At 40.3% G+C, this 24,980-nt stretch overlaps 1 protein-coding gene across 1 annotated transcript in view; it reads right to left on the reverse strand.

The window, feature by feature from the left end:
- LOC126187325 (FAS-associated factor 2) overlaps positions 1-24,980 on the reverse strand; it is a 120,248-nt gene that overhangs the window by 82,852 nt on the left and 12,416 nt on the right. The gene's annotated exons all lie outside the window — the stretch shown is intronic.

Below are 24,980 nucleotides of genomic sequence, written 5' to 3' on the forward strand. Positions count from 1 at the left end.
TTAATAACAGGAGACACATGACCACTAATAAGTGCAATGGAAGACATAAGATTGATGAAATGAAATACAAGAGAAGGGCTCTGATGATGAGAGAGTTGGTGTAGTAAAGTGAGTAACGAATTCAGGAAAAGCGTGTGTAGAATGTTTATTATAACAGCAAAAGAATAAGTTTTAAGACTGGCCCAATAGAACTTAAGTGAGCTTAAAACTCTTCCACTCTTAAGAGTCTGCTCTGTGAATCACAAATTATAACATCATTTAGTCGATGAGGCATTATTTTACATGGCAAATATGGGATTCTGAATTTTTTGTATTTTTTAATCTTTTTGTTCTTGCATCATTAACAATCTGCACTAAAATACCATTCAGAAAAATCTAGTTTTATGTATCAACATTTTTCAAAAAGTTTTTGGAGAACATCATGTCTATTTTAGAAAATGAAAGATAAGGTTTCTATGATTTTTCCGTGCCTATTTTGCCACAATAAAGACAACAGTATTTTGATGAACATGCAATACCAGATAATCTAGTTTTCTAGAAAGCAAGACAGATATTTTGATCTGCAAGCCTTTTCATCTGAAAAATTACATACTTTTATTAAAGAGAATAGGAGCTCTACAAAAGACAATTCAAGTATAGCAAATATCTGTAATAACTGCTTTTTATTAGTCAGTGAGAGAATTTTTGCAGGGCAGCATAACACAGAAGCAACCACAATATCACTCGCATTTCCTGCTGAAATAAGAAAATCGTAACAGTCTTCAAATGTGAAAGTTCAAAATCTTTGATAATCTTTCCAAGGACACTAAAATATCATTATTATGATACATGTAATGATTTTAGTTATATATACAATGATTTTAGTTATATATATAAAAACAAAGATGATTTGACTTACCAAATGAAAGCGCTGGCACGTCGATAGACACACAAACAAACACAAACATACACACAAAATTCTAGCTTTCGCAACCAACGGTTGCCTCGTCAGGAAAGAGGGAAGGAAAGGGAAAGACGAAAGGATTTGGGTTTTAAGGGAGAGGGTAAGGAGTCATTCCAATCCCGGGAGTGGAAAGACTTACCTTAGGGGAAAAAAAGGACAGGTATACACTCGCACACACACACATATCCATCCACACACATACAGACACAAGCAGACATATACAGTGTGTCTGTATGTGTGTGGATGGATATGTGTGTGTGTGCGCGCGAGTGTATACCCGTCCTTTTTTCCCCCGAAGGTAAGTCTTTCCGCTTCTGGGATTGGAATGACTCCTTACCCTCTCCCTTAAAACCCAAATCCTTTCGTCTTTCCCTCTCCTTCCCTCTTTCCTGACAAAGCAACCGTTGGTTGCGAAAGCTAGAATTTTGTGTGTATGTGTGTCTATCGACGTGCCAGCGCTTTCGTTTGGTAAGTCAAATCATCTTTGACTTTAGATATATTTTTCCCATGTGGAATGTTTCCTTCGATGGATATGTGTGTGTGTGCGCGCGAGTGTATACCCGTCCTTTTTTCCCCCTAAGGTAAGTCTTTCCGCTCCCGGGATTGGAATGACTCCTTACTCTCTCCCTTAAAACCCAAATCCTTTCGTCTTTCCCTCTCCTTCCCTCTTTCCTGACGAGGCAACCGTTGGTTGCGAAAGCTAGAACTTTGTGTGTATGTTTGTGTGTCTATCGACCTGCCAGCGCTTTTGTTTGGCAAGTCTCATCATCTTACCAAACAAAAGCACTGGCAGGTCGATAGACACACAAGCAAACAAACACAAACAAACACACAAAATTCTAGCTTTCGCAACCAACGGTTGCCTCGTCAGGAAAGGAGGGAAGGAGAGGGAAAGATGAAAGGATTTGGGTTTTAAGGGAGAGGGTAAGGAGTCATTCCAATCCCGGGAGTGGAAAGACTTACCTTAGGGGGAAGAAAGAACAGGTATACACTCGCACACACACACATATCCATCCGCATATACACAGACACAAGCAGAAATTTGTAAAGGCAAAGAGTTTGGGCAGAGATGTCAGTCGGGGCGGAAGTACAGTGGCAAAGATGATGTTGAAAGACAGGTGAGGTATGAACGGCGGCAAATTAAAATTAGAAATTAGCGGAGATTGAGGCCTGGCGGATAGCGAGAAGAGAGAATATGCTGAAGGGCAAGTTCCCATCTCCGGAGTTCTGATAGGTTGGTGTTAGTGGGAAGTGTCCAGATAACCCGGACGGTGTAACACTGTGCCAAGATGTGCTGGCCGTGCACCAAGGCATGTTTAGCCACAGGGTGATCCTCATTACCAACAAACACTGTCTGCCTGTGTCCATTCATGCGAATGAACAGTTTGTTGCTGGTCATTCCCACATAGAAAGCTTCACAGTGTAGGCAGGTCAGTTGGTAAATCACGTGGGTGCTTTCACACGTGGCTCTGCCTTTGATCGTGTACACCTTCCGGGTTACAGGACTGGAGTAGGTGGTGGTGGGAGGATGCATGGGACAGGTTTTACACGGGGGGCGGTTACAAGGGTAGGAGCCAGAGGGTAGGGAAGGTGGTTTGGGGATTTCATAGGGATGAACTAAGAGGTTACAAAGTTTAGGTGGACAGCGGAAAGACACTCTTGGTGGAGTGGGGAGGATTTCATGAAGGATGGATCTCATTTCAGCGCAGGATTTGAGGAAGTCGTATCCCTGCTGGAGAGCCACATTCAGAGTGTGATCCAGTCCCGGAAAGTATCCTGTCAAAAGTGGGGCACTTTTGGGGTTCTTCTGTGGAAGATTCCGGGTTTGAGGAGATGAGGAAGTGGCTCTGGTTATTTGCTTCTGTATCAGGTCGTGAGGGTAGTTACGGGATGCAAAAGCTGTTTTCAGGTTGTTGGTGTAATGGTTCAAGGATTCCGGACTGGAGCAGATTCGTTTGCCACAAAGACCTAGGCTGTAGGGAAGGGACCGTTTGATGTGGAATGGGTGGCAGCTGTCATAATGGAGGTACTGTTGCTTGTTGGTGGGTTTGATGTGGACGGACGTGTGAAGCTGGCCATTGGACAGGTGGAGGTCAACGTCAAGGAAAGTGGCATGGGAGTTAGAGTAGGCCCAGGTGAATCTGATGGAACCAAAGGAGTTGAGGTTGGAGAGGAAATTGTGGAGTTCTTCTTCACTGTGAGTCCAGATCATGAAAATGTCATCAATAAATCTGTAACAAACTTTGGGTTGGCAGGCCTGGGTAACCAAGAAGGTTTCCTCTAAGCGACCCATGAATAGGTTGGCGTACAAGGGGGCCATCCTGGTACCCATGGCTGTTCCCTTTAATTGTTGGTATGTCTGGCCTTCGAAAGTGAAGAAGTTGTGGGTCAGGATGAAGCTGGCTAAGGTAGTGAGGAAAGAGGTTTTAGGTAGGGTGGCAGGTGATCGGCGTGAAAGGAAGTGCTCCATCGCAGCGAGGCCCTGGACATGCGGAATATTTGTGTATAAGGAAGTGGCATCAATGGTTACAAGGATGGTTTCCGAGGGTAACAGACTTGGTAGGGATTCCAGGCGTTCGAGAAAGTGGTTGGTGTCTTTGATGAAGGATGGGAGACTGCATGTAATGGGTTGAAGGTGTTGATCTACGTAGGCAGAGATGCGTTCTGTGGGGGCTTGGTAACCAGCTACAATGGGACGGCCAGGATGATTGGGTTTGTGAATTTTAGGAAGAAGGTAGAAGGTAGGGGTGCGGGGTGTTGGTGGGGTCAGGAGGTTGATGCAGTCAGGTGAAAGGTTTTGTAGGGGGCCTAAGGTTCTGAGGATTCCTTGAAGTTCCGCCTGCACATCAGGAATGGGATTACCTTGGCAAACTTTGTAAGTAGTGTTGTCTGAAAGCTGATGCAGTCCCTCAGCCACCCACACACACACACACACACACACACACACACATATTATATATATATATATATATATATATATATATATATATATATATATAATAGAAGGAAACATTCCACGAAGGAAAATATATGTGTGGATGGATATGTGTGTGTGTGCGAGTGTATACCCGTCCTTTTTTCCCCCTAAGGTAAGTCTTTCCGCTCCCGGGACTGGAATGACTCCTTACCCTCTCCCTTAAAACCCACATCCTTTCGTCTTTCCCTCTCTTTCCCTCTTTCCTGATGAGGCAACAGTTTGTTGCGAAAGCTTGAATTTTGTGTGTATGTTTGTGTTCGTTTGTGTGTCTGTCGACCTGCCAGCACTTTCATTTGGTAAGTCACATCATCTTTATATATATATATATATATATATATATATATATATATATATAATGGTATGAAAAATGAGTTAGTTGTAGCAAATACCAACACTCTTTCTCTTTGACAACAGAGAATTCTTCAATTGCGTATTTGCCATAGTATATTAATAAAATTGGTTGACTTGTTTAACAAAAATATCACCAGGTTTTGTACTGAATCATCATTAAAGATACCATTACCTACTAGACATTTGTGTATGGAAGTCAAATCAACAAATGCATGTTTTAAAGGATAAAAATAACTTTTCTGCCAATAAATGTGTTGCTAAAGCGAATTTCACCAACTGTTTTAGATTCTTTTGATTCCAAAGAGTTATCAGATAGATCTGTCACAGGAACCTGGGCAGGTGAGATCTGCAATCCACCCAATCTACAAAATATCCAACATTCTGATTAAAATTACTCTGTGACTGCCATCCAGTCGCAGTTCTTTCTCAGGCACCACGTGCTAGACATATTTCCCGTTTTCTAAGTATGTACAGTGCCCGGTGAAGTAAGACTGGCTTTTACACTGGCAGCATTGCTTCCTGCCACTGCATTCCATCAATCATGAAGTAATTTTAATTGGTGTAGAGCCCATCATACTCCACACCTACTCCACCCTCTTCTCACACAGGTCATATCCCTGTGAAACTTGTCCAATAGATTCACCCAGAACATCCTACTTCAGACCCAACATAATGTGCTTGATTTGAATGGCTGCTTCGAAACCTGTGCCATCTGGATTCTTCCTAACACCACCATCATTTACAATTTACGTATAGAGGAGTCATCTCTGCAACACATCCTATGATTGTGCAATCCTCTTAGCCTCAATTTCCAGTGCCCCACTACAACCCTTGCCCCACAACCCCAATTTCACTCATCCTGCACCCACATCCTGTCCCTCTTACACTGTCACGCTCCACTTCCGCAAGTCAGTCACTACGCACTGTGCAGAACTCCCTATGCCTGTGGCCAAGACAACACTATCACCTGCATTTGCTGCCTCTGTCAGCCACCCCCAGCCCCTCTGCAACCCTTCCCTCTCCCCCAACTCTTCACCCCCCCCCTTTACCCTAACACACTTCATCTGACAAAAGACCTCATCCTAGTTGAGCTGCAGTGTCATCAAGCAGGATTCATCTGAGAGCTACGAAAGTTCTCAGTCTTGAATACAATGGTGGATTATAAGTTCTGAAGTAAATGGTTTGGGATTGTTGTTTTGAGATGCTGTAGGAGAGTTATTGCAATTTTTAATATGGAAATATTAATCCTGCTATGATTCTTACTGTCTTTTGGACTTCTTCCTCTACATAAATATGATGCTTAGCCCACTCTGTCAGCAAAATTTAGTGTTCGCCAGGTGTGTAGACAAAGATTAAATAACAAAACCAGATGTTCACAAAAAGTCTAACTAAACAACCTAAACTATGAAGAGCTACAGAAGAATGCGTATAGAACAATGGGACAAAAATACATGTACACATGCCAAGACATCCACCACATGAAGGTACCATAGTGACAGTGTCTAAATACATCTGTAGCACTCAGGTAGCATTTGCATACATAGCTACAGCACTGTGGGAAAGGGAGGTTAGCATGTAACAAGGATCTAACAGCGTCTGGGGAGAGATATGGCACATAATCAAAATGTTTGAGAAAGACTGGAGGGGAGGGGCTTGTGCAACTACAATATAATGTACAGCTACAGTTGGCATTAAAATAAGTTATCAGCCTTAGGAGTATCAAGAGTAGTGACACTGATTCACAAATTTTAATTTGTGAGGTCATACTTTATAATATTTTGTGGTAACTTTTATGTAGATAAAAACTACACTGTACACAAGAAAGTTGTGTGTGGGGTTCATTCATATACTTAGTGCAAGCATCAGTTAAAGGGATTGAGAAAAATAATCACAGCTTCACAGTACATTCTTTCACTGATAACATTTAGCTATCAAAATCCATCAAAGTTTGAAGATAGAGATATATTAATAAATACTATACTTTAGTGACAAACACCTCCAATCATGCAGCAAACAAACAAATATGACACTAATGGTGGACTATCGACACATACAATATGCAGATTACAAGCTGCTCAAAGACATGAACTGGAGTAAAGTAGTTAGTTAGTTAGTTACGTGTTCCATTGATCAATAGCACGGAAAACCGTTACGATGTGGAATGTGTCAAATGCACAAGAAATGCGCACAGGAAACAAGTTTTTTTTCTTTTTTTTGTTTACATTATAGTGTTATACCTAAATATTTCTATTATCTATCCCATTCCCTTAAATGGCACAAAATGCATATATTATATCTCCAGACTTATTTACTCATATCCAAGAATTCATCTATGGTATATAACGAGTTATCAAGGAGGTACGATTTCAATTTGTTTTTGAAGCTATTACTGCTGTCTGTCAGACATTTTATTTCATCTGGTAATTTATCAAAAAGTTTTATAGCAGCATATTTTACCCCTTACTGTGCCAAAGATAGGTTAAGTACAGGATAGTGTAGGTCTTTCTTTTTTCTGGTATTGTAATCATGAATGTCGCTGTTGATTTTAAACTTGTCCATGTCATTGAGAAAAAACAGATGCCTACAAGATGTGCGACTATGAACCTCACACATTATTCTAACTACTTTCTTTTGAGCAGTGAATATCATTTGCCTAAATGTTGAGTTGCCCCAGAATATTATTCCGTATGACATCAGAGAGTGGAAGCATGCGAAGTACGTTAGCTTACTAATTTCTACATCATCAAAATTGGCAATTATTCTGATTGCAAAAGATACTGAACCTAGTCGCTTTAGGAGATCCAAAATATGAATTTTCCAATTAAGATTCTCATCTATATTTACACCCAAAAACTTAGTATGCTCTACCCTGGCTACTGACTTCTTCTGATGTGTTATGTTTATTGAAGGAATTATACTTTTTGCAGCAGAAAATTGGATGTACTGTGTTTTTTCAAAGTTCAGAGCAAGCCCACTCGCAGAAAACCAATTAATAACTTTTCCATAGTCCTTATTTGTATCATTTTCTATCGGACTTTCTTTTACTGGATTAATAATTATGCCAGTTCAGCATCTTGTTTCACATAAGAAGGGAGGTCATTCACATCCATCAAGAACAGGAGGGGACCCATGATCGAACCTTGTGGAACACCTAATGTAAATTCACCCCAGTTAGGTGAAGTGGCAAACTCCTTTGAATCACTTGACACATATAAAGAGACTTTTTGCTTCCTGTTTTGCAGATATGACTTAGACCACTCATATGCTGTTCCATTTATACCATAAAATTGTAATTTCTCTAACATAATGTCATGGTTCACACAATCAGATGCTTTGCATAAGTCACAGAATATTCCTACTGGTGACATTTTACTACTTAAAGATTCTATTATGTGGACAGTGAAATTGTATATTGCTGTCTCAGTGGAACAGCATTTCTGAAATCCGAACTGTGATTTACTAAGTATCCCATTACTGTTGAGATGGCTAACCACTCTTGAGTACATTACTTTCTCAAAGATTTTTGAAAATGCTGTAAGCAAGGATACTGGCTGGTAATTATTGACATCTGTGGTTTCCTCCTTTTTGTAGAGAGGCCTGACAATGGCATATTTTAACCTGTCTGGAAAAATACCCTGAGTCAGTGATGCATTACATATGTGACCCAAAACATCAGCTGTAATTACTCCACATTGTTTTAATAACTTGTTGGAGATGTCATCTACACCAACAGAACATTTACTTTTAAAAGATTTAATAATTTTCCTTATTTCACAAGAGATTGTTAGATGAAACTAAATCTGACTAAAATTTTTTCAAAACTGACTCTTCCATGTACTGCCTGGATTTTTCTTTTGAACTATTCTCACCAATTATTTCTCCTAGACTTAAGAAGTGATTGTTAAATACATTGGCTACCTGTGTACTGTTGGTTAAGATCGTCTCATTCTCTTTAACAGTAACACTACCTACCCCAGTGGTTACTTTTTCCTGTCTCCCTTCTAACAACATTCCATATTGATTTGATTTTATTGCTGGAGTTGTTAATTTCTTTTCTAACATACATATTTCTTTATTTCCTTACAAGTTTTCTCAGTATATTACAATAATTTTTACAGTGTAAAACTACTTCTGGATCTTTACTAGTTCTTGCTGTCTCATACAGTTTTCTTTTTCTTTCTGAATACCTGTAGTAATCCAAGGTTTCTTTGAAAAGTTTGTGATGTTACATTTAGTAATTGTCTTTGGAAAACAATGTTCAAAAAGGGATATAAATTTATCAAGAAATATGCTGAGTTTATCATTAGCATTTGGCTCATTATATACATCTTCCCAGTTTACATTTCCTTAACTTTCTCTGAAGTGATCTATAGATACCGGGTTGAGCGCCCCCACACTTTTACTTAATGGTTTCTGAAGTGTACACCCTGTTAGGTTTTGTAACTTAATCATTTGTGCATCATGGTCAGATAACCCATTTATCACAGTAAAGCTTGTGCATGTTCTACATCCTCTTTCTGTACAAATACATTATCTATTACAGTACTCCTGTCCTGAGCTATACGTGTAGGGAAATTGATCACTGATTCTAATTTATATGTTGTTAACAACACTTATAGTTCACTTTTCCTATCAGAATTGCTTAGAAAGTTAACACTGAAATCACCACAGATTAATAACTTCTTCTTTTTGTCTGACAGACAGCATAATAGGGAGTCAAACTTTTTTATGAATAGCTCCCAATCTCATAGTGGAGACCTGTACACTGTTGCTAATATCAACACAACATTATCTAGCTAAAGTTCACATGCACAAACCTCAAAGTACTGATCAACACAAAATTTGCTTACTTCAACAGTTCTGTATTTATACCCTTGTTTTATGAAAATGGCAACTCCTCCTTTATCCATTGTAGATCTACAAGTGTAAGATGCTAAATTATACCCATTTATACTGATATTTTACATCCCCACAGTTACATGGTGCTCAGACAGACAAAGTATATCAATCTCATTCTTATTTCTGAGATCATCTAAACACATTATCAGCTCATCCGCTTTATTTTTTATTCCCCTGATATTTTGCTGAAGTAAGTTGATACCACCCTTAGCTTTATCCCTATTTGCTGTGCATGAAGTTTCTTTTCTTCTATTTTCCTTGGTTGTTGTTGTCTGGAATTTGGCTTTAACCTAAAAAACATGTCTGCTGTCTGCCTGGTCCCAATAACCACAGGGATCACTCCTTGTGTGACTGTGCCCCCCCTTAGAGTGTCTGCTAATAGAGAAACTAACTTATCTTTCCCCTTCCTATTAAGGTGCAGGCCATGTGTAGTGTAACCCCACCTACAAATAGCATCAACTGGAACAACACTCATGTGAGACTTTGCCAGTGTCTGGAGCATCCCGTTCAGCTCAGTGTTAACACGCCTTACAGCAGTGTTTACCAAGGGCTGATCATGGCGCTGAAAGACCTCCACAAACCCCACATTCGTGTGCCCAGTTTCTGCTCCTATTTTATCCAGGCCACTCCTAATACTACATATTGGATTCATAGACAGGCTGTTTCCTGCTCCCCCAACCTTAATTAACTGGTCTTCCTTCTCAAAGTCCTTGCATAGCTGACCTAAGTTTTCTGTCACCTGGCTAAGGCTAGCACTTGGTTTCACAAAACATGTGACCTGGTACTCTGTCCCTAATTTCTCTTGAAGCTGTGGGCCCACACCCCTCTCATGACTGCTACCTATAAACAGAATCCTTCTTTTCCTATTCTGGTTTGATCACAAGCTGTCTTTTTTTCTTTAAGCTAGTATTCTGCTTCAACCTACTTTCAACTACATCTGGATGAGGCCCTTCCTCCACTACTTCAGATAGCAAGCCAAATTGATTTGCTAACTGAATTTCAAAAGTTTTATCAATTGTTTCCCTTTTTCGCCCTTTGCTTGGTACCTTTTCCCTGCACCCAGAGTCCTTTTACTCCCTTAGCTTACATAATTCCAAATTCGCGATTTCTAATTCAGCCTTAAGGGCACAAATCTTTGCCCCCTGTTCTGCGATTTTTCTGTCCTTTCTACATAACCTACAATGCCATGGAAGAGCCTCATTATCTACCCTCGTTTCCTCTCCGCTGCACTCGCCCCAATGAGACCACAACCTACAGTCTATACTGAACACCCCCTCTTTCAAATTTCTGCGACAACCACCACACTTGTCACACATGGTTTGATAGTAAAACGTAACACAAAAGCAGAAAATAACTTCAACATCACAATAGTTTCGTAACCTGTACTAATACGTAACTAAACACTACGTAAACAAACTTATAAACTTGCTTCAGAAACTTTTAATTAACCACACAAATTCTGGATGAGAGACACGAAGTAATTTAATTTTGAAGTGCTAAGTCTAGTCAAAAACAAATATCTACGCTCGTATGAAATTTACGGCTAAGTATGTAAACAAACTCACGACTGCCAGCCTTTACGAAATACTTCCTTTTTGATGTAATTACGTTTAGAAAAACAAAACCTTCAACAGATAGATTAGATAAGAAGTAAATGTGCTAGTCTAAAATGTAATATTAACTAAATTAGCTCTTATTTCAATAGTGCTCATGGAATGAATGAAAAACACAAGACTTTATTAATAGTGTCCTTATCTTATTTGAAAGCTGTTTTCCCTGAAATCTTACAGATATTAGACCAGGGTCTACAAAGACACCATGGATTACTCACATTTTAATAATTATGCAGTGCAAAGTACTTGTACCACCACAGTTGCTTGTCTTGGTTTATTCAGTCAGTACCAGTTAGACATCTAGGTAAGATAGCACCATCCACTCCAACACCATCACAGGAGAGTACAGCATTCGTTGGTGAATTACTTTTATGAAATTCCAATTAAAAGTGACATATTCTTCAATGAAGAGGTCAATATCCCGGAAAGTGGCAAGCAGGGCTGTGGAAGACTTGACCTCCTCCTCTTTGATGGCTCCATCCATACCTATGTCCACGTTAAACCCCTCAACCACCAACAGTACCTGCATTTCGACAGTTATGATCCCTTCCATACAACTTGGCCACCTATGGACAGCTTATCTGCAATGAAAAGAACTCCCTTTCCCAATATGCTTAAGATCTCACAAAGGCTGTCATAGACAGGCACTATCCCCCAGCCCTAGTCTGCAAACAGATTTCCCCAATCCCGCCACCACCCTCCAGGAGCAGCTACAAAGGAGCACCCCCTTCGTCACCCAATATCACCCTGGACTGGAACAACTGAACCAAATCCTTCATCAGGGCTTTGATTATTTATCATCACATTCTGAAATGACATCCTACCCAAGTTCTGTCACCCACACAATCTCCGCAACATCCTAGTCCACCCCTATATGCCACTGGCAATCCCAACCCATAGCCACAGGCATTACATTCTTGTGGAAGACCCCGGTGCCAAGTCTGCCCAATCCACCCACCCAACATTTCCCATTTCAGTCCTGTCACAGGCGTGTCCTACATCATCAGAGGCCAGGCCACCTGTCAAAGCACCCATGTCATCTACCAGCTCCGCTCCAATCAATGAAAAAGTTTTCATATTGGTATGACTAACAACCAGGTATCCACAAGGATGAATGGCCACCGCAAAACTGTGGGCAAGAGCAAAGTATGCCCTTCTGTGGCACGACATGCAGCTGAACATAACATGCTTGATTTCAATGGCTGTTTTACAACCTCAGTCATCCTCCCCTCTATCACCAACTTTTCTGAATTGCGCAGAGGGAGCTATCCTTACAACAGATTCTCTGTTCCCACAATAATTCCAGCCTCAACCTACGCTCCCCACCCAACAGTTTCTGCCCAGTCAGTCCTATTATTTCCTCCCAACTCACTTCCCCTTTCCCTCATTATGCACTGCTCACCGACTCTCTGCCAATGCACCCAACAATTTTTCCCCCTTCTCCACTCCTCTTCTTTCTGCTCCCTTTTTTCCCTTTCCTCCTTCACTCATGGCTTCCAAACTCTGCACATGGGAGCCCTGTCCTGCTGCCATCTAGTCCCTACACACTTCACCAGACAACACTCTTCTCCCCCCCCCCCCCCCCCCCCCGCCACCCTTATCCTGGTATCCCTCCCCCTTTCCCCACCCCAATTTGGACGGCTACTTACTTTTATTCAACAGGATGTATTCTGGCCGTAGAGACCGGAGATAGTGGTCATCTGTGTGTGAGGTGTGCTTGCTTCTTTGAATGTGTGTGTGTTTTGTTTTCAGAAATAGGCTTTCACCAAAAGCTCAATGTGGAACAGTCTATTCACTGTGCTGTCTGTAACTCAACATGTCAGTTTACAGTGAGTAGCAATCTATCCTTTTCATAATATTGTTGATATTCCAACTGGGACTTTCCACTATTTGACCACAAATAAGATGCATTTTCAAAGACACAGTTTTGATTTCTTAAGGGTTCTGATACTGAGAAAGCTACTTACATGTACAGCAAGAATGCACTTAATTCATTAGAAAATAAATTGATGCTACTGATACATTTAATGACCTGTCAGAGGCATTTGACAGCGCAAATACCGATATCCTTTTCAATAAATTACAATATTATGGTGTATCTCTCTCTAGCACGAAAGAAACTGTGTCAATAGGAGAGAGTCCTGTACTACCGTAACTCGCACCATACAACTGCGAACTAATTATGAGGGACATTTCATAAATAATGTGCAACTATTTTTTTTACTCACATGTTTATTTTTTTCCGATATCTTGTTACAGTTCTTCAATATAGTTTCCCTGCTTCTCTATGACTGAATCCCTGTCTCTCTGAAGCTCTATTATCCCACCCAGGACACCATTTCTGTTCATCTGTCGAATGTCTTGGGTGACAGTGGTAGAAAGCTCTTCCAGAGCCAGATAACGTTGTCCATGCATAGGTTATTTTAACTTCAGGACGAAGTCCAAGACCAGTGGATTTGTGTCCAGGCTGGAGGGAGGATGCAGCAACACTTCCCATCCACATTCATGTAGTTTTTGGGCTACAACTTTGCCAATACACAGGCGAGCACTATTATGAAGAACGAGTGGCTCAGCCTTGAGCAAATGAGGCTGGGTTTTGTGCATTTTTCTGTGCACATTTTACATGAAGTTACAATAATACACTGTTGTGACATTTGTTCCGCATGGGACTATCTGTAGTGATGATGCCTCGGTGGCCATAAGCAAAAATCATCACTTGCCTGACCTTTAATTGTGCACACTGAAATTTTTTTTCAACATGGAGAATCTGAAGCTCTCCACTCATTGGACTATGACTTCAACTCGGGTTCAAAGTCTCCAATCCATGTTCAACCAATAGTGACAATTCGACACAAGAATCCTTGACCTTCACAGTTGAATTGTTGCTTGAGCAAGATCGCAATGTCCAGGCATTTCTACTCCTCTTCACCAATCAGTGTGGGACCCCACTCGCAGAAATTTTTCTATTTTTCAAATCATTTATCAGAATACGCAATACTGATGTAGGGAGAATCCACTTGGCTTCATAGAGTTTCTCACTAGTTGCACTGCAATCTTCTCCAAGAGCATCTGCCCCGAGTTTCACACGTTGTTCTTCTGTTGAAATTTTGGCCTACCAGGTCTTGAATTATCGTCTATGCTCATAAAACCACCAAAAAATAATTAACCCAATGAGAAGCTATACTAACAGTCCACTGTCAACTCACCACAAACTTCACTGAACACACTGTGGAGTGCTGTTGGGTTTTTGCTGTGTAAAATTTCGATCTCGGTGTACAATTTCTGGTCTTCAACAGTCACAATACCAGAGATCCCTGCAGGGACCATTTGTACCTCTCACCAATTTTGTGTTAAGAGTACACAGCAAAAAAGAAAAAAAAAACACTTGCTTTTTCCTCAAGCTCCCAACAACATCTGAGGCAATTTTCATAGTTGTAGCACTAAACAATCCAAAGTAACACCAACCTGTGCATTATTTATGAAATGTCCCTCAAGTTCCATCTTAGGGCTCTTACTTTTTCTTGCATATATCTGACCTTCCATTAGCAACGTTACCAAAGCCAGGTTTGTTTTGTTTGGAGATGACAGAAACATTGCAATAAATAGTTTTGGAAAGACTGGTTACTGAAATTTTTGTGAACTAGCCAATTCTTTATTGCTGAACCCTGAAATGACACCCTATATGCAGTTCAGAACTTTTAAGTATTTTCCCTTCAGTAGCCGTCTAAAATATGACAAGTAGGTAGAAGAATTTGACAGCATTAAATTCTCGATTATAAGTTCAACTGGTTTGAGCACACCAAAGAACTTCTAAAATTGCTTTAACAAATCTTTAGCTGCAATGCCAGTGTTGTCAGACACAGGTGATATAATGATGTAAAAGTTAACATACTTTCCTAATTTTCATCCCATAATGCCATATCGCATCATTTTTTGGGGTAAGTTATCAAGCCATACTAAAGTTTTCAGAGTCAAAAAACTTGTAATATGAATAATTTGTAATGTGAACTCAAGAATGTACTGCACAGACTTGTTCAGGGATTTAGGTGTATTAATTGCTGCCTCCCAGTATATTTATACCTTAATGAAGTTTGCCACAAAATAATATATCTCTTTCATGAAATCAATACCAGAAATAAGAATAATATTAATAAAGATTTAAAGTCACTTGCTTTGGCCCAGAAATGTGTGTATAGTCAGGAACGCATTTTCAATAACTTTCCAGAACCCATGAAGGATTGTGTGGTGTAAAATACTTTTCATTAAAACTCATGATCGGTTTCGCATCAATTGAAAACATGTCCTCATGTGATAATTTTTTTTAAATAAGTCATAGTGGAAAGACCTTAGAGCCATTCCCCATCATTCACATCAAGTTAAAAACAAATAGTGTGTTAAAAGTGGTAGTCCATAATCAAAACAAAGGAGATAGCAGACCCATATGAAGGTCGCTATGTGGCAGCAAGCAAGGCGGTACCACTTTTAATGTGTTTTTTGTTTATAACTTGACCTGAATGTTGGGGGTTGCTCTAAGGAAGTTACCTTCTGCTATGACTTGGTAAAAAGAATCTCCATCACATGAGGATGTCTTCAATTGATGTGAAACCGGTCGTGATTTTGTTTAAAAAGTATTTTACAGGCAGTGCAGATCACTTCACTCAAAATGTGGAAATTTGGCTGCAGTCGCCCACAATTTAAAATAACATGTTCAACTTGCACTCCATTAAGGAATTTCTCAGGGGAATCAGCTGATGTATACTGTTACTAACATATTACATATAACCTGACTTCTTTGCAGTGCAGCAATATTACCAATGCAAATACACATTCTAACTGATTTTCTATTTGATGAGACTTGACTAAACTAGTCTAATTATCATGTGCACCGCAGTGTATCACAGAATTACATGTTCTGAGGGAAGTTTCTAATTATCTTTCACGTGAAAATATGTTAAGATTTTTATGCACTCCACGTTCATGACGACTATTTTACTTGGGATCTGTGCAAGGAAAATTAGTATATCTTTTTTTATTTATAAATATATACTGTGTATTATTGTTTTATGACATGTCCTGCATCCTTGAAGATCTTCTCAGTATGATCTATGGAAAAAAGTACATCGAATCTAAGCTGGGAAAAATAATTCTCAAACACTACCACAAATAGGGGTTAAATAAGCAGCTATTAAACTCTTTGAGAAGATATCTATGACAAAGCAGTGCCTGAAAGACAACTGTATGGTTTTCAAATGAAGATTAATGTTTTTCCTTCTTGACAGCTTCTTTTCTAGCATAGAGGAAAGGCTGAATAGAAATAAACTGTCAATTATAAACTTATAAGTGTTCAGCATGTGGCCATATAAATACACATATTTCTTGAAAGAACTGTTGAACTTTTGTTCAGTTGACATATTCCACCTAATAACCAATATCAAGAGTGTGGTTTATAAAACAGACTATTTACTAATTTACTCTTTGCCTTTACAAATGTCTGCTTGTGTCTGTGTATATGCGGATGGATATGTGTGCGAGTGTATACCTGTCCTTTTTTCCCCCAAGGTAAGTCTTTCCGCTCCCGGGATTGGAATGACTCCTTACCCTCTCCCTTAAAACCCAAATCCTTTTGTCTTTCCCTCTCCTTCCCTCTTTCCTGACGAGGCAACCGTTGGTTGCAAAAGCTAGAATTTTGTGTGTATGTTTGTGTTTGTTTGTGTGTCTATCGACCTGCCAGCGCTTTTGTTTGGTAAGTCTCATCATCTTTCTTTTTAGATATATTTTGCCCACGTGGAATGTTTCCCTCTATTATATTCAGACTATTTACTAAGCTATAAAGTAAAAGAGTTATTATAACTTTCAAGGCTTTGGTTAAGTACATTGTGATTTTTGGTCCACACAGCTACAATCGAGCATGCTTGGCATGAAAAACGTTATGGACAAAGTGAGCTTGTCCTCTACATAATTCTATGGGTTCTGTGGGTAACTTCTATGGTTAAACGACTGGAAAAATAAGCGTATCAGTTAGTAGGGCAGTAGCTGCACAGCACAATGGCTAAGATGTTTCTAAATAACTGTTACACTAAAATATAAAGTTAATATGGAGTACACAGAATCAGGTAATTTAAACTTCAAAGTATGGCTTGGTGACTAAGTTGGTTAGTGTCAATATTACAAATCAAAAGATCCAGGATTCAATCCCCAGTCAGTCCTAGGACTTTTTTTTGTAACTTATCACTTCTTTCATCTCTGGGCACGATTTGTTAATGTGAAAAAAGTTTGGAGTCCACATGAAACTGTTGGGCCCCTGTGTAACTGGCACAGTATACCAGCTGAGAGACTACAAAAAACCCAAGGGCCTTCAATGAATGAAAATAGGAGACTCACGAAAAGAAGTTTTTACTAGTATTTTGAAGTTATATTAGATAGTGTCCAGATGGCAGTTATAAGAGTCGAGGGACATGAAAGGGAAGCAGTGGTTGGGAAGGGAGTAAGACAGGGTTGTAGCCTCTCCCCGATGTTATTCAATCTGTATATTGAGCAAGCAGTAAAGGAAACAAAAGAAAAATTCGGAGTAGGTATTAAAATCCATGGAGAAGAAATAAAAACTTTGAGGTTCGCCGATGACATTGTAATTCTGTCAGAGACAGCAAAGGACTTGGAAGAGCAGTTGAATGGAATGGACAGTGTCTTGAAAGGAGGATATAAGATGAACATCAAGAAAAGCAAAACGAGGATAATGGAATGTAGTCGAATTAAGTCGGGTGATGCTGAGGGAATTAGATTAGGCAATGAGACACTTAAAGTAGTAAAGAAGTTTTGCTATTTGGGGAGCAAAATAACCGATGATGGTCGAAGTAGAGGGGATATAAAATGTAGACTGGCAATGGCAAGGAAAGCGTTTCTGAAGAAGAGAAATTTGTTAACATCAAGTATAGATTTAAGCGTCAGGAAGTCGTTTCTGAAAGTATTTGTATGGAGTGTGGCCATGTACGGAAGTGAAACATGGACGATAAATAGTTTGGACGAGAAGACAATAGAAGCTTTCGAAATATGGTGCTACAGAAGAATGCTGAAGATTAGATGGGTAGATCACATAACTAATGAGGAGGTATTGAATAGGGTTGGGGGGGGGAGAAGAGAAGTTTGTGGCACAACGTGACCAGAAGAAGGGATCGGTTGGTAGGACATGTTCTGAGGCATCAAGGGATCACCAATTTAGTATTGGAGGGCAGCGTGGAGGGTAAAAATCGTAGAGGGAGACCAAGAGATGAATACACTAAGCAGATTCAGAAGGATGTAGGTTGCAGTAGGTACTGGGAGATGAAGCAGCTTGCACGGGATAGAGTAGCATGGAGAGCTGCATCAAACCAGTCTCAGGACTGAAGACCACAACAACAACAACAACAACAACAGTGCCCATTTCTGTAGGTGAACTGCCAGTGTGTCCAATTGTCATTCCTTCAGGTTCCAAGGTTGAAGTAACTGCAGTGCCGTGTTGTGTGGTAACATGTCCCGTTAATTCCATTTTTGTTGCTTTATAGGATGTGGTTTTCAATTTACAAGGGTAGTTTGAAAAGTTCTCGGAATGGAATAGAAAAAAAAGTACTTACATCATGGAAACTTTTTTTTTATTTTTCAATGTAGTTTCCTTGTAGATTAATGCACTTGGTCCAATGATGTTCCAATGCCTTGATCCCATCCAGGCCTGCAAAACAGTTGTCAACTCTGGTTATCAATTCTTCGTTTGAAGTGAATCTTCGTCCACCAAGAAAAATTTTCAGTTTTGGGAAGAGATGGAAGTCCGACGGAGCCATATCAGGTGAATAAGGTGGTTGTGGCAACAATTCATATCTTAGTTCGTGTAATGTTGCCATGGCGACGGCACATGTGTATGGGCGTGCATCGTCTTGATGGAAGATGACTCTTCCATGTTAGACCTGGTATTTTTTGCGTATCTTTTGTTGAAATTTGTCCAGTAGGTTAGCATAGTATTCTCCAGTAATTGTTTGCCCAGTGGGGAGATAATCTACAAACAGAATCCCCTTCGCATACCAGAACACTGATGCCATGACCATTCCTGCTGAAGGAATTGACTTTGCTTTCTTTGGTGGTGGACAATCGGCATGTTTCCACTGCTTTGACTGTTGTTTTGTCTCTAGGGTATAGTAGTGCACCAAAGTTTCATCTATGGTCACAAATCGGCGCAAAAAATCTCGTTTGTTTCTCCTCAAACGGGCCAAACATTGTTCCAATATGTCCATTCTCATGCGTTTTTGATCCAGCGTCGAGAGTCGTGGCACCCATCTTGCAAATAATTTTTTCCATTTCTAATTCTTCAGTTATAATGTGATATACACTTTCGGATGACATCTGACAAACATGAACAATGCCGTGCACTTTCACTCGGTGATCCTCCATGACCATTTGGTGCACTTTTGCAAAGATTTCTCGAGTAGTGGCACATCTTGGCCGACCACTCCACGAATCGTCATCTAAGCTTGCCCGACCAAATTTAAATTCATTTGTCCACTTGGCAAGAGTTGAATATGAAGGAGCAGAGTATTCTGGAAATTGGTCTGAATGTCCTTTGCTTTCATACCTTTCTTTATAAAGAACTTAATCACTGCTTGAATCTCAATTTTTTTCCCTCTTCTCAAATCACTACGCAGGAACAACAACAGAGCCATGTCACCGCCACAGCTCTCTTACAAGAGCACTGACGTGGCATGTGTTTACAGGCACCAGTTCAATGACTATAATGTGAACAACTCGTTATGCTAACACTGACCTCTCGTGGTGATTCCGAGAACTTTTCAAACCGCCCTCATATAACTGTATAAAACATTTCATGCCAGTGTCTTTTGAGTCACTTAGTTGCTTCAAAAAGCACTTAAGGTGCTACATGGTACATACATTTCTCTATTTATTTGTCCCAAGAAATATGCTATGTAAAGTTAGCTTATAACAATGAAATACTCTGTATAGTATCTTAACTTTCAATCATTGTGCTTGCCTATATCCCACCTTTGTAAAGCTTTCCATATTACTACCCCCCCTCCCCCCAAACCCTCAACCTCCTAAAGTAATCTACGTGCACCTCCCTTTATACCAATTTGTCCTGATGTCCAAGACTTAAAAATTTCACAATTATTGTGGCAATAAGTGCCTGTCTCTTTTCACCAGACATGATGTTTTTGAAAGTTGGTTTGTTTGTTTTAATTACAATATAAAATTCACAATTAAGTACTGGATTAATTTTAACACTTAGCCAATGTTTAACAGTATATACTGAAAGTCTACTTCTTTCAGCAGACCAAATGTTCACCTCAATTGAAAAAAGCTCTCTCAACTTGAGCAGATGTCCCAGGCAAAGATATTGCAAACTCAGCCATTTTAGATATATTGCAACAAGACATATAAGTCTTTTGAAATACATTAAAAATCACTTTTCAATTCTCTTTACTAGCATCTGGTACTTTTTGAGAACTTGGACCATGACCTACCCTTTGGTTCTGAATTACCTGATTCAATAATATGCATTCATTAAATAGGTCACCAATATTTAAGGAATCTCTTATCATTTCACGAACAACTTGTGATCTCTCTCTAAATCAGATCACTGAAACCTACTAACTTTATCAAAAGTGGTTCTCCACCGTTCTAAGTATACGATATTAAAGTTATAAAAATTGAGTATGCTCAAGAAGAATTGTTGTTTCTGAACATCATCATTTTCTTTTTGAGTGTATAGAAATTCTTTGGCAGAAGATGGGATAAATATGTGGATAGTGCTTTCGTGAAGTTGACAAATTCATAGTAAGTCTGAAACGCTTCCGCTGTTGCAATAGAATTAGCTTCCAATTTCAGAACTACATTATTAAATAACTGTGGAACACCACGTATAAATTTCTAAAACAGCTAAATTTAAAAAAAAAATCAAATAATAATTTTTTTAGTATTGTAGCTTATTGATAATATCAGAGTTGGCACATTGAAGATTCCTATGGGAACCGCAAGCAGCGCTTGGCAGGTCGCCAGCAATGAAGACCACCAGGACGGTGTTCTGAGCAGCAGGCACCTGGGCGTCAGTCTGCTAGTACAAGATTTATTCTAGTACAAGACTACTTCTGTGACACTAGTTGGTGTCAAATGTTACACCGAGTTGTTGCCAGCTAGCTCTACTGGCAAACATTCAGCATATATAAATGCACACCTGTGTTGGCTCTGTGCTTACAGCTAGCCACAGCTGCCATAAGTCGTCAACAATGTAGCATTTCTTCGCCCACAAGTTGAGTACAATATATTTATTCTAAGTGCACTTCTGCCAACTATTCCTTTGCTTGCGTGTCCAGACTCCTACAGTGTCAGATCCTTTGGCCACCTTCCATCCTTTTATCATTAGCAGCGAGAACATGAATTTGGCTCATCAGAACATCATGATTACTGACCCGCATCAATGTGACAATGAATCTTGTCAAATATACGATGCCACATCATTTCCCTCCTTTGTTGTCTATTTTTAACCACTTCATGTAAATTTTTGTTTTGCCATTTGTGCCTGTGGATATTTCTGTTTCAGATTTGTGATTGCCATTTTGTTCAATTTACTTATTATTTTTTGCTTTGCCATGGCTACCCCATCGCCCCAAGCACCATGCTTGCCTGCCTCGCTCTTAGTGGTGCAACAATTGCAAGTTCCTTTGGCACCAATGCTTGATCTAACACAGCTTCTTTACTTACACTGACACAACAAATGATGCACCTTCATGAGATGATGATTCAAAAGCAGATGGCAGCAAATTAGAATCACAATCAGATGACACAAACTCCCCTCCGTGGCAGCGCCACAACTTCAGCAGCTATCATTAATGCCTCCATTTCGCACATCTGAAGAGTGCAGTCAGAATTGGGTTGAGTACTTGGTCCAGTCTGAAGCTCATATATCTGCACACCAAGTACTAGGTACTGTTAAACAACCTTTTTTCTTATCAACGGCTGATGTCTCACTGTACAGAACATGCTGCAAATCATTTCTCACTCTGCGGCCAGAGCTTGTTGCTTTGAACAGATATTACAGTAAGAAGGTCCATATGGCAGCTTTGTTTTCAGACTAAAGAGGCAGTCAGGGCAAACTTATATAAAGCAGGTGACAGACTTACATGAACTTAAAAGGTAAGGTAACTTTAAGTGTGAATGTGGTGAGTATTAAGAGTAACCTCATGATATGTGACATCATTACTCAGAACGTGGCTGAAAATAAAATAAGGGAACAGATTCTCAAGTGCTCCAATGCTTTCTTGCAGCAATTTTGCCAATTATTGTCTATCAAGGTTTTTGTGACAGTGCCGTAGACAGTTTTCAGTCACTAAACATTTGTGCTGTATCAGCTAGCAATTGCATTACACAGCCACGTAAACAAGCTGCTTCATAGTTGAAAGCGCAGCAGCTCACTTAGGCTCAGCATAACCAGCCAGACCAGTGAACCCTACAAACAGTGACTGATTCATTTCCTTTGCTTTGACCTGATGAACTTACAGACTATTTGGTTGCTGGTTGTTACTACTCTAAGACTAATTTATGCGATGCTTATCTCCGGACCCTCTTAGGTGAGCAGTCGCAGCAATTGTTTATCATTAACACACACAGAGGACTCTTAAAATTTCTCCATCTGCCTTTCCAAAATGCATCCACACTAGAAACTTTCCAGTGCTATTTGGAACAATTAACTAATTAACTGCACCAGTGTATTTGTATACAAATTATTTAAATTATATACTGATTTCAGGTCACACAGGAAATGAGCACCTTAGTAATTTGAATACCCTGGTCCAAGTGTTATCAGGGGCAGGCTTTAAATGCAACACAGGCAAACATATGTTCTTTCAAACTGGGAGCGAGTACTTCGAGCATGTAAATAAGTTTCAGGGAGTGCATCTGATGCAGTCACAGTTGCAGGCCATTTGTGACTTCAAACCTCCAGGGTATGTTACTGAATTACAGTCAGTGCTAGAATGCAGCTCAGATTGCGGCACAATTACACTGCCTTTGCTGCGAGAATGTACCTTTTGTGCGGTCCCAGGAATGTGATATCGCTTTTCGACTACTCAAAGAGAGTCCGCTCAGTGATCGTTGCCTAGTTAATTTTGAACCTTTCAAACTTGTAGTCTTGGCCACGGATGTATCCTCATATGGCATTGGTGGTGTACTCCTGCACAAGATTAGTTCTGTGGAAAGACCAATAGGCTTCATCTCCAAACTGCTAAGCAACACTCAGAGCAACTATTTGTAGATAGAGATGGTGGCTCTCTTCATCATCTATGGAGTGACTAAATTTCATCAGTATTTGTACAGAACAAAGTTGTACTTAGTCACTGACCACAAGCCTTTGCAATCACTTTTCAATCAGGCCAAGCCTCTGTGCTACAAGGTGTCCTATTGCTACACACTGAATCTGAACAACTGTGTTGCTAATTCTAAAGGTTCTGCAGAGACATATTCTTAGTTTGGTTCATTAGGGTCACTGGGGAGTGGTACGCACCAAGCAATTAGGTTGACAACATTGCACACGGTTTGGCATGTACACGCAAATAGAGCAGATGATGGCTCAGTGTCATGTTTTTACAGAACACTGGGCAGCCCCTCCTCAACAATTCTTATATTGACCGAAGCTTGAAGTGTCTCAGCAGTGACTGCATTAAGATTTTACTGGACCCTACTGAAAACTCATTGGCTAATTGTCATCAATGAATATAGAAAGTTTCCGTTTGTGGTTCTCATGCATTCTGTGATGACACATTGCCCCCTAAAAACCTTGGAATTCAATTTTTTGCACTGAGGGTCTACCAGAGTTGCTTGTGACTAACAATGGAGCTCAATTTGTCTCTGCAGAATTCGAGGACTTCTGAACAGCCAACGGGGTTCACCACATCACCAGTGCGCCTTTTAATCCAGTCCAACAGAGAATAAGAATGCTTCATTCACACTTTTAAGTAGCAGATTGAGGAACTATGCACTGCCACAAACAGGACCGAGCTTTGCGGCTCTTCTTGTCCTCCTACCACTGCCAGCCTCACAACAGTGCATCGCCAGCAACGTTGCTTCATGGACGGCACCACTGCACCTTGCTCCAGTTGCTGTACCTACCACCGATTCAGGCAATATTTCACTTTACTGACCCAATTTTTTCAGATCATAAAGTGGTCGTAAGTGGTGGGAACGTGGCACCATCATAAAGCTGCTTGGCAATTGCATGTTTCTGATACAGGGTCCAAGTAGATTACAGCAACAGCACCTGAATCAACTTCACACCTGTGAATTGAATGATCCTTTTGCTTACTGTTTCTGCTCTGATGATGCAGCTTGCAATCCCCTACAGCTACCTGGGGCCCTGCATTACCAGCAACTGGTCTTGAACCAATGGGCATAGACCCTACACCTCATTCGTAGCCAAGCAGGCAGCAGACGTCCACGGGTGTTAGCCCGCTTCACTCCACAGCCAGCCAGGGGGCACTGCATCACTTCAAGACACCATTGTGGTTTCACCACCAGAAAAATCGCACTGTCACTGGATGCAGGGTTGTGCCCTCCATCTCATTTTTCAGCTGGTATTCTGGGACAGTCTCAAGGTGAATGTGAGGGCACCAACAGGAGTTCAGTACCAGCCACAGCTAAGGCTCCTGCCTCCTCATCACTTCCTGCATCCACGCATCCCTCCGCCCCCCTCCTCCCCCACCATCGTTGGAACCATCGTCAATACATGACGATGGTGGGGAGGTTTTGGGGAGGGAGGAGTACAGTATCGTAGCTTACCGATACTGCTGGAGCCAGTGCCTCGAAGATTCCTGTGGGCGCCACAAGCAGTGCTCTGAAAATCGCCACCAATGAAGAACTTCTAGGCCACCGACCAATTAAGACCACCAGGACGGTGTTATAAGTGGTGGTACCAAGGGCAATAGCCTGCTAGTTGAAGATTACTATTAGACAATCTCCACCAACCATTTGCTCAGCAGCCCCTCATCCTATCACAACCAGAAGCTGTGAAGTATATGATACAATTCATCAGCACAGATTGTTGATGCTACCTACTGGTCATCATTACATAATGTCTATGACATCACACAATTTCAACTACCAAATTAATGGGACACTATGTAAATATGTGGGTGTTGATCAAGGGATGTTCTTCTCACTAACATTTTCC

The sequence above is a fragment of the Schistocerca cancellata genome, chromosome 5 (assembly GCF_023864275.1).
Source record: "Schistocerca cancellata isolate TAMUIC-IGC-003103 chromosome 5, iqSchCanc2.1, whole genome shotgun sequence".
NCBI lineage: Eukaryota > Metazoa > Arthropoda > Insecta > Orthoptera > Acrididae > Schistocerca > Schistocerca cancellata.